Below are 14952 nucleotides of genomic sequence, written 5' to 3' on the forward strand. Positions count from 1 at the left end.
TTCCTGAAGCCTTCTATGAAGAAGCCATTGCATTGTTCCAATCCAAAGTCTATTTTTAAAAACTCAAATAGGATGTTTATTTTTGTCTTAAGATGGCACAAAGGCACCACATTTGCATGTGTCTTTTTACCCATCCCCTTCCTGTTTAGTTCATTCATTTCCTAACAGAGGTTGGGCTAGGATGGAGAATTGTAGCTCTTTCTGGAGTACTGCCAGGCTGCAGAACCTTCCACCTGGCGAGGGGTTGGGAAGCCATGACACTTAACTTACATAAAACATGTCCTGAATTCACCATGTCTGAAGCTGGAGGTGATGGTGTATAGCTGAGCTGACTGTCCTTTAACCCAAATGTGAGAGAGTAAAAGTGTGTCCCATCTCAGAGTTTCCTGAGTCTGGACTATTTGACAAAGTACAGTCTGAGTCTCCTTAAAATAAAAGTCCAACACATGGAATGCTCCAGAATCTGGAATTCTTGAGTTGCCTTTGGTTTTGTTTGTTTTTGTTTTGCTTGGTTTTTTGGTTTTTGGTCATTAAAAAAAGTCTTATGATATCCAGACAGACCTCAGATTTGTAATTTTTTTTTCTCCTTCTGCCTCCCAAGTGCTAAGATTACAAGCATGCAGCACCATAGCTATATGTGTCTGGTGATAGAGACCGAACTCAGAACTTTGTTCCTCCCAAGGAAGTCCTCGACCATCTGAGCCACGCCCCCAGCCCTGAGCCACGCCCCCAGCCCTCGCATCCAGGTTTTTGGGTTTTTTGTTTTGTTTTGTTTTGTTTTTTAACATCGTGTCCAAGTTCAAAGGTTTCAGATTTCAGGGAATTTCAGATTTTCAGATTACAGATGCTCAACCTGAATACATGTAATTTAAAAGAAAATGTAAAAAAAAAAATGAATTAAACAAGTGTTGTTTTAATGCTGTTCTCTTAGTCAAGGTTTGAATTCCTGCACAAAACATCATGACCAAGAAGCAAGTTAGGAAGGAAATGGTTTATTCGGCTTACACTTCCACATTGCTGTTCATCACCAAAGGAAGTCAGAACAGTAATGCACACAGGGCAGGAACTTGGAGGCAGGAGCTGATAGAGAGGCCATGAAGGGGTGCTGCTTACTGGATTGCTTCACTTGGCTTGCTCAGCTTGCTTTCTTATAGAAACCAGGACTACCAGCCCAGGAATGGTACCACCCACAATGGGTCCTCCCACTCAGGAAAAGCTGGGTGGGACAAGCTAATTAGACTATTAAAGTCCAGGAAAGGCGGCTGCCTTATGTAGAGGCAACGGATAAAGACACATGCAAGAGAATCTATACAAAGGCAGTAGGCAGAAATTTTGGTGGAAAAGAAGGTCTACTGGTTAGTTTTAATGTCATGGTGACACAACGTGGAATCACCTGGAAAGCAAGTGTCAGTGACGAACTCCCTGGATCAGGGTGGCCTCTGGGTATGTCTGTAGGGGATTGTTTTGATTGGCAGCTGAGGTGGAGATGTCCTGACCAGGCAGGGGGACACCAGGAGGAAATGCCGGTAGGACATTCAGACAGAGTGGACTACAGTGGATACCTGGCATCCCAGAAATTAGCATGCTCCTGCAGTAAGACTGAGTTCAAGGCCAGGCATTGTGACCCTCTATGTTAGTAAGTTTCAACTGTCAGTTAAAGGTAGACAGTGTGGTGAAACATGATGGAAAATATCAACGGAAGAAGTTGGTAATACTCACTACGGAGCATGCTCAGCAGGGCAGAGACAAGACCTAATTCATATATTTTCAGTTGTACAGTTTACTTTTTTCAAAAGGAGTTGCTGTATTAGTTTGTTTCCCATGACTGTGATAAGACACCATGACCAAGGCAACTTATGAACAAAAGCATTTCACTGGGCTCACAGTATCAGAGGGGTAGAGCCCATGATAGTGAAGTAAGGGCCTGGTAACCAGAACAGCTGAGAGGTCACATCTTAATCCACAAGCAGGAAGCAGAAATAGGACATCAGGAATGGCATGGGTCTTGAAACCACAAAGCCTGACCTCAGTAACACAATTGCAAGGCCACACCTCCTAATCCTTTCCAAACAGTTCCACCAAATGGAGAAAATGTATTCAAACATCCTAGAAGGACCATTCTCATTCACACCACCAATGAGTCATTCCTTTACAGAAAGCATCACTGAATAACATGAAAATCAAGTCAAAGAAAATTCCTTTTTGCTATTGTACATGCAGGAGAATTAATATACTATTCCCATTTTAATAGACTAATTTCATAGATTCTAACATTTAACATAGTACTACTAACATTAAGAAAAGACAGACATGACAGTGGAAGAAAATACTGCCACCCATCAGGCAATATTAGCAGTTTTAATGTGAGGGGGAAAAAAAACTGTATTCTATACAGAAATGCATTAGGCAATATCTAGACTATAATTCTCCAGGACCGAAGCCCACCCCACTTCCTTCAACAAATAAATTACAAGGAAGAAAACAGGTAAGCAAGTGAGAGATCAAAAGAGGTAGAACTCTATAGAATTTCATGGACACACAGAAGCACATAGCCAGTTGCAGTATGTGCACTTTATTGGGATGGTCACCTAAACTGTGAAAATGATGAGCCATAAAACGTATGACATTCAAGCCAGTTGTGGTGGCACACAATCCACACAACTGTAATCTGATAATGTTGGAGGCTGAGGTAGAATAATCAAATGTCTAAGAAGATAGCTCAAAAATAGAACAAATTAAAATTATATTTACATTCAGAAACATACTTTTAATATATTCAATTATTTTAAGAAATTATTTGGTTGGAGTGATGGCTCAGTGGTCAAGGATGCTGGGTGCTTTTCCAGAAGATTCATGTTCAATTTCTAGCACCCACAAAGGCAGCTCACAAACATCTCTAACTCCATTCCAGAGGATCCAATGCCCTCTTCTGGCCACCACGGGCAGCAGGCACAGAACATGTTACACAGACAAACACACAGGCAAAACATAGCAATGCATGAAATAATAGATTATTAATTTCAGATATATTAATAATCATGTGGTCACATTATAAAGTGTCCTTTTAAGACTATATATTGAAATACTTAAGGAGGAAGTAATAAGAGGCCTGGCATTTTTGTCAACTACAGAAAGCAGGGAATGGATGAGTTACTGAAGAAACAAACTGACATAGCTTAACTAATAACCACTAAAGCTGAGTGACAGATAAATACCCTGTCCTATTATACGTCTTTGAAAATCTTCCTAATAAACAAGTTCGTGTGGGCTGTCTCTGCCTTCTGTGCCAAGAATGGGTTCTAGTGCTCATAAGACAGAACAAGAAACTAGAAAAGTCTGTTGCAAATCAGGGATGCTTGTAACTTGGGGAAAATCAATCAAGATGGTAAGAAATGGGTGGATTTGAGATGTAGGTTTTAGGTAAAATTAGCTAGGCCTTCATGAATGCTTGGATATGTAGGTCATAGGACACATAGAGAAAGTTGTGGATGGCTACCCGTTTGGGGACTGAACCAAGAGAGAATGACCAGATTTTAAGGAACTAAGGAGTCTGTTTTAGATGTATTAAATTCGAGTTTCTGGGGCTGGAGAGATATCATAGTGGTAGCGCATTTGCCCAGCATGTGTGAGACTGTGGGTTCAACTCTGATAATGACAAAGAGTTAAGTAAATAAATAAAATTGAACTTCCGATTCAGCAAGCACATAAGGAGATGTCAGCTACAGTTGGACATCTGAATCTTGGGGTGAGGGACAGTTGGGGACATGGTGATGATTTGGCCATCTCCAACATAAGGTTTATAGTTGATGCTGAAAGCCATGAAGATATATGAAGTCACCCAGGGAGAGAATACAGAGTGCAGAGCTCAGTCCCAAGACTCACCGCAGAGACACTGCCATATTTCCAGGCTAGATAAAACAAGATGTCCTTGATTTTCATAGTTGGGGAGGGGTGAAGAATTCTGCAAGGGAGGATTGGGAGGGGGCAACATTTGGGATGTAAATAAATATAAGATTAATTAATTAGTAATAAAAAGGAATCCAACAAGATCAAGGAAGAAAACTTAGAGAGGACCAAACCAGCTGCTCAGTGACAGCATGGATGTGGAGAGGCTCCTTCTAGAAGGGTGGTGAATTATGTACGATGCTCCTGAGAGGCTAGGAGAGTTGACAATGAAACGTTTGCTTCTAGAGATCACTAGTGACCTCCAGAAGAGAAGTCACTTAAGTGGCACAGGTAGATCAAAGAGAGAAAATGTGAAAAGGTGCTTGAAGGTAACTTTGAGAAGTATACTGCCCTAAGCCCAAGTAGTAGTGAACCCTGCCCATTGTGACCAGGCTCCTTCTGTGTGCTACCCTGCTTTAGGCTCAGTCAGTGGCTTACTGCTGAGACATAGCTGGAATGCCCCACATAATTAGGTTGGTCAGTGTTTAAAATTTCTAAGAAGACAAGTATCTGAAAACTATTTTCAGATTAAATCTTACACAGAACAAACAAACAAAAATCTTAACTTTTTTTTTTCCAACTGCAAACAAACCTGAGGAGAGCAGGCACTAGTGTGCTCCCTGATGGCTTGCCTGGGCTGCCTCACACCTGACCCACACACTCCGATTACCTAGAGTCATTTGCCAACAGCATCCCTGCCATTATCAGTGGGAAATTCCAGCTTGAGTTTTGCTACCTCATTGTGGGATGTTTTGAAAATTACCCACAGTGAGATTTTTTTTTTTTTTAAGAAACCCTGTCATTATCAATGTCCTGAGAACCTTTCCTTTAATCTGTTGTACTCCAGATTTCTTTAAAATACATCAGATTCTTCTCCATGGAGGGAAAACTGATCGGTGCAAATTAGGGATTTGGAAACCCCGCAGGAAGAATTTTTTAAAAGGTGAGCTTTAAAGTCATTCAAGGAGTACCTGCCTATGTCAGTAGAAAACAAAAATATGTATTAAGTAGATGCGGAAAGATAGATCTAGTAAAATTTCAAGAATATTCTGAAATTAAATGAATTCCAAATGCCTGCCACTGTTATTTCTGGAGCCCTGTGGGCTAAAACAGAATTGTCCCGTTGCTCCTTTAGCTAGAATGCATTATAGCAATAGCTAAAAAGGAGCACAGACAGATGGGCGCTAGAGATGGTGATCAGATAAGAGAACTCACCGAGCAGGTTCAGTGTACTGGCTTCTGATCTCTAGCACCATAAAGGGCGAAGGACAAAGAAGTAATCTGTGTGCCTTACATAACTAATGACAAAAGATGAACGTTAATGTGGCATTGTACCAAGCTGAGATGAGGAAGGAGGGTCTGGCACAAAAGAAAGCCACTTTTCCTGGCTCTGAGACCACACAGTGTTCAGTAATAGACTTCAGTGGTGAGGGCTTCCTATTGGGACACACTGAGTTGTGAGGAATAGGCTCTTGCCTTCTCCCAGGGTTTCTTAATTGGTTTGCACAGCTGTCAAGAGATCAAACTTGCCCCTCTAAGCAAATGCTTTCAAACTGGAATTTTCTGCCATTACCCTTCCTTGTGCCCTTGTGTTTTGCTTTTGTTGTTCAGCTATACCTTAAGCCAATATCTTTTTATGTGAATACTGAACAGTTTCATTGAGTATCATCACCATAAAATCACGTACAAGCTGAATTTGTTCCTTTCCACCAAAATCCAACTTCAAGGCTGGCACGAAAGCTTACCTGGGAAAGGTAACTGCCATCATGGCGGATGACCCAAGTCTCATCCTCTGCTCCACGTGGTTGGAAGAAAGAAGGAAATGTAATAGAATCTTTTAAAAAGCTAACTTTAATTACACTTTTTGTAAATGGAGTGCAGTGGAAGTTTTTTGTCTTGTCATGTGATGCAGACTCACGTGGTGTTTTGCTGACCAGTAGAAGGATGTGTGATGTTTGGAGAGAGTATAAATAGGACTCAATGGGACAGTGATGAGTGCTTGCATTGCTAGCCCTGAGACAGTTGTTGGTTGTCAGTCTTCCCTGATTGTCACTTTGTTGAAAAAGGCATGGCAGAGAACTTCTAAAGGCATTCCAGCTGGTCCTGGTCATTCCCACTGATTCATGCCATTCCGGAGGTGGAGGACTGGTGGTTTCTGCTGGACCATGCCATCGCTGTTGATTCCTGGTTGGTATCCTAATACTACTAAACTGGACTGCTGTTATCCTGACCAATGGAGAATGGAATTGCCCCAAAGAACTACTTCTAAACAGGTCCACATCCCCTTGTCCTCTTTACCATCTTTTCTCCCCTGCCTTTGGACAGTTTACTAGGAAAGAGGAGAGGGGGGTCCATGCAATCGAGAACCCTTATTAAAAGTAGGTTTTGAAAAATCTAAGTCTATAATGGAGTCTATAATCTTAGTAATTTCCAATTCTTCCCCTTCTCTTCCACCCTTCTCTCTTCTTCTGCTTTATACAGCATCTCCCAAGTGTTATTTTAATAACCAACTGAATGATATGATTCAAGTCTAAATCATCTCATGTACTCTAGCACAGGTATTTTTCTCCAAAGTGTATAGCTTTGTATCATGTTATGCTGTAAGTTATATTTTAATATTTTGTTAAAATATAATTTGTGCACCAAAAATATCTAATACATGTAATTCAAATTTTAAAGATAATTCAGAAGCACAGCTCTTGATTAGAAGTGGCAGCCCTGAGTTTCATCTCCAACACTGGAGAAGAAAATAGGAGGGAGGGATGGGGTACTGAAAGAAGGTGTCATGGCTCCAGAGACTGTGAGACCTGGGAGAATGGAGCCAGTAAATTAGGCGGACTAAAGTCTCATGCAACAGCCAGCCTTACTCAGAGCTTCAGAAAAGAACAGCTGAGTAATATTCTCAAGAGTTCAAGCCCATGTGCAATGACAAGGACAAAACTGTACAGAGCAAAAGTGTCTTTCCATAGACATAGTTTAAACATTTAACTGAACAACAACAGCAAGCAATAATGACTAATAAGAAGTAAACTCAATCCTATCTGCTACATCTGGGAGGAGCATAAAAACACATTCCAAGAACAATTTCCTGTTTTAAAGAAACGGAGATCACAAGGCTCTTGTGTTCTCAGAGTATTCTCACAAACACTCAGAATTCTCCTCACATTAACTCCATTCCTGGACCATGTTCCAACCAGGACCGTGGGACAGAATGAATGTATACAATTGCGTTGCTGTGAATTTGTTATTTGGACATTTCATGGAAAGACAGCACACGTGCATCTGTATCTGGCTGCTTCCACTTAGTGAGTTGCAGAGGCTCACTTGGGTTGGTGTGTATATTCACGGCTCAGGCCTTTTCCTTGCCATACTCTTCTGTGCGCATCATGGTTTCTTTATCTGCTTACCAGCTTATACACATGTGAGTAACTCCCACTTCCTGACTGGTCTCGTAGTGCTTCTAGAAGTACATGTTAGCAAGTTTTTCTGTGGATGTATGTTTTCAGTTCCCTTGGAGGCTTGTGCACTTGGAAGAAGGATTACATGGCAATGGGGCAACTTTTTGTTTCACATTTTAAGAAACAAATTATTTTCCAAGATGGTGGAGTGTTTTTAAAAAATTCCCACTAGCAATGTTTGTGTTTTAATTTCTTTGACATTATTATCAACATTGCTTTTTATTAGCTTTGTTCTGAAGACTGATAATATTGAACTCCATGTCCTTATTGGCCACTCATATCTTCTCTTCAGAACCCAGGGCCTCAGTGAGCTTCATCTCCAGCCTAAAATATTTTAAATTGGGTTGCCTTTTTATCATTTATTTATTTGTTGTTTGTTTGTTTGCTATGTCCTGGAGATTGGACCTTTATCACCTACAAACTTTCATTTTTTTTTCTCTTCCACAGATTGTCTTTCTCCTCTCTTCACAGAGATCATTGAAGAATAAAATATTGAAATGTTGATAAAGCCCAGTTTACCTAAATGTTCTTACTGTGACAGTTAATCCTGCTCATCAACTTGATTGGGTTGAGAGACACCTAGAAAATTATTCAAGCCCAGCACAGACTTTACATCTGTCTGTGAGGGTGTTTCTAGAGAGGATTAGATCATGAGCGTTATGACCTAATAAGTGTTTAACCCACTGATGGGAACAGGATCTGAATAGACTCATGAGGGTGAAGAACTACAGAAGGTAGGCAGGCTAGCTTGGAGGCAGTAAATCTCTGGGTATATGCCTTTGGAATACATACCTCAGCCTAACTTGCTCATATCTTTCTTTCTCTTCAGCTCTCTCTCTCTCTGCTTCTTGTCCATCATGACATGTTCAGTCTCCTCTTCCTGCACAGGGTTCTGCTGCCATGATCTTCTGCCTTTCCATGGGTTCAGAACCAGCAGAGCCCATGATTATGGATGGACTGGAATCTCTGAAACAGTGAGCCTAAGTCCTTTCCCCATACTTGTTTCTGCCAGACATTTTGTCACAGGGAAAAACAAGTCACTATGCTTCTGTTGTAACAGTCAATAAACAGTTGCCTAATGTAAGATCAAATAGCTTTTTGTCCTCCTAATGGCCTTACAGTGTTACATTTTATGATGAGGATAGTGATCCATGTTGAATTACATTTTTAGGGTCCGTGTGTGTGTGTGTGTGTGTGTGTGTGTGTGTGTGTGTCTGCCTGTCTGTCTGTCTGTCTGTTAGCATTGCTGTGGCTCAAACCCAAGGTCTTGTGCATGGTAGTCTACTCTCTGTCATTGAAATATATTCTCAGCTCCCCAGACTTTTTTTTTAAATATCTAGTTATTCTGGGATTATTTATTGAAACAGTTACTCTTTTCTCATACTAAATTGTTTTTGGCACCCTTGTCAAAACCAATTGACAGTAAGTATGTTTATTTATAGAGTTGTAAATCTATTCCATATGTCTCTATGCCTATCTTTGTGCCAGTATTTCATGATCTTAATTAATTTGGGGGTATTTTTGTTGTTGTTGTCTGTTTTAAAAACAGAAAGTATTGTCTGACTTTGTTCTGTTTCAGGGTCGTTTGGGCTGTTCTAAGTCTCTCGTGTTTCAACATGAATTTTGGAATCAAGCTGCTGGTAGGCAAAGAGGCCAGGATTTGGAGGCATTTACCGCTTAATATTAAGCCTGCTGACCCGCATATGGGGGCTGTCTTTTCATTTACTTGGGTCTTTGCTTCACTTGGGGTTTTAAACAGTTTTTTATGTCTCTCATTAAATTTATTACTACGTATTTTATTTCTCCTCCTCCTCTTCCTCTTCCTCCTCTTCCTTCTTCTTCCCCAGCCCCTCTCTTAGTTTTGTTGTTGTTGTTGTTGTTTTTTGTTTGTTTGTTTGTTTTTTAGACAGGATTTTTCTGTGTAGCACTTGCTGTCCTAAACTCTCTCTGGCCTCATCCTCAGAGATCTGCCTGCCTCTGTTGCTTGAGGGTTGGAATTAAAGGGGTGCACCACCACCACCACCTGGCTTTTACTTTTTTTAAAAATGATCTCATGTAAATAGGCTTTATTTATTTAATTTTCAGATAATTCATTGCCAACATATAAAAATTAACTAATTTATGTTATACTGATTTTATATCCTGAAATCTTCTCTAACTTTTTTTATTTCTTAATTGTCTGCATGCAAGATCTTCTGCAAAGAAAGGTAGAGTTTTACTTCTTTAAATGCATGTCTTCTATTTCTTTTTAATCATTTCTTTTAATCATTAGATCCTCACCAGGACTTCTCACAGTTATCCTGTTGTTGCCCTGTGTCGTGTGGATCCTGCAGCTTTGGATCCACCGGATTGGTCCTTTCATGAGTCCCAACCATTTGCAGATGATATAGATTTTGGGGCACAGCATCTCAGAGCCATGGATATAGGTCTGTGTGGTAGCAGAGCTGTTGAGCCCTCCATCTCTTCCTTATCTATACCACCACAGGGAGCTTTCCAGCACTGCTCTGGCTAGGCAATACCACAATCAACAGGAGGCAGGGTCTCCTACTCTCATGTCCTCAGGGCTGGCTCACCAGCACCCATGACTCATGACATCAGAGCTGTCTCCACTGTGCTTCCCAGTCAAGGTCTGAGGCCCACCCACTCAAGTGCTGCCAGCAGCAAGAGATGGGGCCAGCTCTCCAGAGCACCAGCTGAGTCCAGTGAGGAGCAGGGCCAGTTGGTCCCCAGTGGCTGCCCTGGCCAGGGACATGCCCATGTTCTCTCATAGTACTATGTGCACAGACATCAACACTGACCCCTGCCACTGCATGGCCACAAAGTGGACTCAGACATGTCCCTCAGGGGCAGCACTGGCTGAGACCTCACCATAGCCTTAGTGGGTAGAGCTAGCCATTCACAACCAGCTACTCCTTTCCACCCTCAGTCTCCAGTTCCATCTCTCTTTATAATGTTCAAGCTGCTCCACTTCTCTCTCTCTCCCATTTGAACACCACATGCCATCATGCCTGGCCCCCATTTTTTAAAAATTGAGACAGAATCAAAGAATTTTTTTTTACAAAAATTACCAAGTACATATTCTAATTAAGTTATAATATTTTCATAGAACTTCCTAATGATATTTGAATCAGCTTCTTTCAGCATCTTTATAGCTCATTTATTGTCCTGTTCTAGGAAATGTCTTTTCTCACCTTCCTTTCTTCCTTCCTCCTTTCCTTTCCTTGCCCTCCCTCCCTTCCTTCGTTCCTTTCTGCCTGCCTGTTTATGTTTCAAATTCTTACTGACCTTTAGGCTTTCATGATCCATGACTTAACTATCATGTTCTAAACTGCTTACTTTGATTTCTTTAGTTATGAGGAATGAAGCTCTTTAAAAACACTGCCAGACTCGTCATAACCCTCCTATATGCAAGGCTACCATGGTAGAGTCCTCTCAAAAGCTCATGTTGAAACTTAACCCCCTATGCAACAGCATTAAGAAGTATGGCTTTAGTGGAGCTCTGAAGTCACAAATAAGATTGCCGCCTATATAAGAAGGCTTGGAATTAAAGAGAAACTCTTTCTCCTGTCTGCTTTTCCATTGTGTGGATACAGCATTTCTCCTCTTCAGAAGATGTGGTAACAAGGTGGTCCTCGATACACACCAATCCTACAGGCAACTTGATCTTGCACTTCCAAGTCTCAAGAACTCTGAGAAGCAAATTTCTGTTCCTTATAAGTCTCCCCGATCTGTGGCATTCTGTGACAGCAGTGTATCTAATGATAGCACCTTTGGCTGGAGGGAGAGTTTGCAGAGACATTTTGCATGTTAGATTTTTCCATCACTGGGACAGATACCAGAGAAACAATTTAAAGGAGGAAAGATTTATTTTAGCTCATGGTTTCCATGGTTTAGTTCAAGCATAATGGCTCTGTGTATCTGGGCTATGGTTAGGCAGAATACCATGGCAACAGAGAGCATGACAGGGACTGCTCATAGCATTATAACCAAGAGGCCAAGAGAGGTAAGGAAAGAGTCTCTGGGCCAAGTAGTCTCTTCAAAGGCATGTCCCCAGTGATGAATCTTCTCCAACAAGGACACACACACACACACACACACTCATGTAGCTGCCAGTCAGTGGATCATTCTAGACCCCTCACAAATTACCCATTTGTGAATGACTGGACCTACAATATAGAGACTAAAGCTTCAACAAACAAGCATGGGGAGTTGTGCTTAATAACTAAACCATAATAAACATTTGAAAACTTTAGTTTTTATTTACTTTATTTTATTACTTTGCTTTCTTCCCACACTTCCAAAATACAAAAATTTATCCCTTTACTCAGAAAGCTCAATCGATATTATTTTCCACATCGCTAGCTCTGGCGGCAGTAGGGTATTCTAGTGCACGTCTTGCTTGCTTCTTCCCCAGCTGGTGGCACTGTTTGAGGAGATCCTGGATGTCTCAGGAGGTACAGGCTAGCTAGAAGTCTCTAGGTCAGGCCAGGAAAGACTGCAGTCAACCCCTGGCCCCTGCTTTCCTCTGCTTCCTGGTCTACTCCAAGGTGAAAAGCCTCTGCCACATGCGACCACTGCTATGATCTGAGCTGTGCTCCCACTGCTATGATCTGAGCTGCTGTACCACGTCAGACCTAGTCCTTGAAGCCAAAATACTCCTTCTTTCTTTTAAGGCACTTTTGTCATTATACAAAAATGATGAACATGGTAGCAGAAGTGTATCATATGGGAATAAAAGCTAACCCAAGTTCACAAACAGGTATACAAACAAGAAATGAAAAAACAATTTTGAATTACCTTCCTAATCAGGAAACTTTTTTTCCCTAGTTCTGTGATGAATGCCATTGGACTTTTGATGGGATTGATTTAAACCTATAGGTAGTTTTTTATGATTTTTTTCCTTTTTCTTTTTTTGTTGGATATTTTCTTTATTTACATTTCAAATGTTTCCCCTTTTCAGGTCTCCCCTTCAGAAACCCCCTATCCCACCCCCTCTCCCCCTGCCTCTATGAGCGTGCTGCCCCACCCACCCACACACCCACCCACTCCCATCTTCCTGCCCTGGCATTCCCCTACACTGGGGCATCAAACCTCAGGCCCAAGGGCCTCCCCTCCCACTGATGTTCAACAAGGCTATCCTCTGCCACATATGTGGACAGTGCCATAGGTCGTTCCATGTATAGTCTTTGGTTGGTGGTCCAGTCCCTAGGAGCTCCAGGGGGCCTGGCCAGTTGACACTGTTGCTCCCTCCATAGGGATGCAAACCTCCCTCAGCTCCTTCAGTCCATTCTCCGACTCCTCCGTCGAGGACCCCACGCTCAGTCCAATGGAAACTTTTTAAATTGACCATTTCTTTAGATGATTGAGACAAAAGTATCAAATTAATGCTATTTTATATTCCATCCTTATTTGTCCAAAAAATAGTTATTACTCACTCTAGGCCAAACATCATGCTAGGCCCTAAATGTATAATGACATCTACAAAGAGGTATGTCATCATTGTCTTCATGTGAGCTTTCTGTCTTATATGCAAAGATGGCCATGCAAAGGCCTTTTCTCAGAACTCAGTCTTCAGTGTATAACATAACTCAGAAGTATGGTTTACCTCCTCTAGGTTTTTTTTTTTCTCTGTTCTTCCTTACACATCTACCACTACTATGAGAATCTGGCTGATCTGGCCTTCTGAACATGAGACTTGTGAATCTGTTGCTCCTCTCTCCCTATTAGATCAGCCATCAGCCAGTTTATCTTTAGGTGTATGAATGAGTCCACACCCATGATAGCTATGAATAATAGTTATCCTGATAGCCTACAATTGACCCCAGCTAGGTCATCAGCAAACACTTACTGTTGAATGTCACTCCACTCTCTCTTGGTGCCTTATCACACAATCTCACTGCAGCAACAGATACTTGACACATCACTCAATCATAAAAATAAACATTAGATTGCAGTGTGTTCTCTGAAGATCAGCAATAGTTTCTCTAACCTAGCTAGGTTAAGAGATCAAGGAACACTTTGTGTTTTGTTTTTAAAGAGAAATACATGTACCACCACTACCCGGCCTGAGTAACAGACTTGCCAGACTGGAGAAATGGCTCTGCAGTTAAGAGCACTGACTGTTCTTCCAGAGAGGCCCTCTCTCCAATTCCAGACACCCACATGGTGGCTCACAAGCATATGAAATTCCATCCCTGCCCCCAGGGGGGTGTCTGACACCCTCTTTTGGCCTCTGTGGGCACTGCATGCATAGACAGAGGCAAATGAAGTACACATGTAAAATTAAAACCTGGAAAAATTAAAATAAGAAAAAGAAAGATATGTAACCTTAGATCTAAAAGATATGCAGGAGCTAGAGAAATGGCCCATACCTGATGCTCTTCCAAAACACTGGAGTTCAACTCCCACAGCATTTATGGAATGTCTCACAACTGCCTGTAGCTCTAGCTTTAGGGGATACGATCCCTCTTCTGACTTCCTCAAGCACCTACATTCTTGTGCAACACACACACACACACACACACACACACACACACACACACACCATCTATTTCTAAAACTCATATACCTGTGTTAAACATAAATAAAAATGTACAGAAATGAACTAATTGAGGAGTAGGGAATGGGGTTATTGAAATCATAGGAATACATATGCAAAAGTTCTGTTACAAGATGAATAAATGCTGAGTTATTTACAAGCTGATGTGGATAGAGCTTGGACAGGAAGGGAATAATTCAGGCAGGGAAGGTGTAAAGATAAGCCATAAATAGAATAAGCAGAAAGCCTTAGAGACTACACAAAGGACCTGAGACTTGATCCAAATAATTGTGCGGAATGCTGGTTTCAGACGGGCGAGAACCATGGATCTTCTCACGAAGAGTGACAACAGACGGCAGAAGAGAGAAAACAGAGGGGGAGGGGACTTATGGTGACCATATGCTCAAGACACATTATATACTCTCATGGAAATGTCCTTTATGGCACCCAGTACCATGCACAATGAAAACATGTGTATTTTGTTGTAAGGTACGTATGGAATTTCTCATTAGACAACTTGACATTTCCCCACGATTCTCACAACCTCTAAAACAAGATTATCCACCCACTTGTTCAATAGTCATTCATTGAGAGGATCTAGAATAGAATGAGTAGATGACTGGGAGATTCAGGGGATGAATGAGCCTGGGACAAGCCATCCAGGAGGCCCTGGAGAGAAGCAAAGACAATACTCCCATTCTTGATCTGCTCACGGCCTAGGAGGAGAGATTCACTCCTATCACTTTGGTCATAAAAGACAGGCCTCATTGTTAATCCAGGTAAATGCAAGTGGTATACTTTAGATAGCTAAAAAATATGACGTGAAATCACGCAGCCAATAATTAGACGAATAAAATGAGAAAACAGTTCTCCAAAGATGAAATACATATGGCCAATGAACACACAGGGAAATAGTCAACATCACTAGTTATCAGAGCAATGTAATAAAACTACATTGGCATTTCATCTCGCCCCAGTCAGAATGTCAGTCATTAGCAAACAGATAGCAGC

At 41.4% G+C, this 14952-nt stretch overlaps 1 protein-coding gene and 1 long non-coding RNA gene across 2 annotated transcripts in view; one reads left to right on the forward strand and one right to left on the reverse strand.

Annotated features, from left to right (window-relative positions):
• The window catches only part of Mcc (MCC regulator of Wnt signaling pathway), a 387208-nt gene that overhangs the window by 233212 nt on the left and 139044 nt on the right, over positions 1-14952 (reverse strand). The window lies entirely within an intron of this gene.
• LOC147000282 (uncharacterized) lies at positions 6019-11532 on the forward strand. Its single transcript, XR_015046074.1, has 4 exons — positions 6019-6132; positions 8292-8377; positions 8983-9043; positions 10754-11532. It is a non-coding gene; the product is annotated as an uncharacterized LOC147000282 (long non-coding RNA).

Source organism: Mus caroli, unplaced genomic scaffold (genome assembly GCF_978045245.1).
Source record: "Mus caroli unplaced genomic scaffold, Mus_caroli_1 scaffold_19, whole genome shotgun sequence".
NCBI lineage: Eukaryota > Metazoa > Chordata > Mammalia > Rodentia > Muridae > Mus > Mus caroli.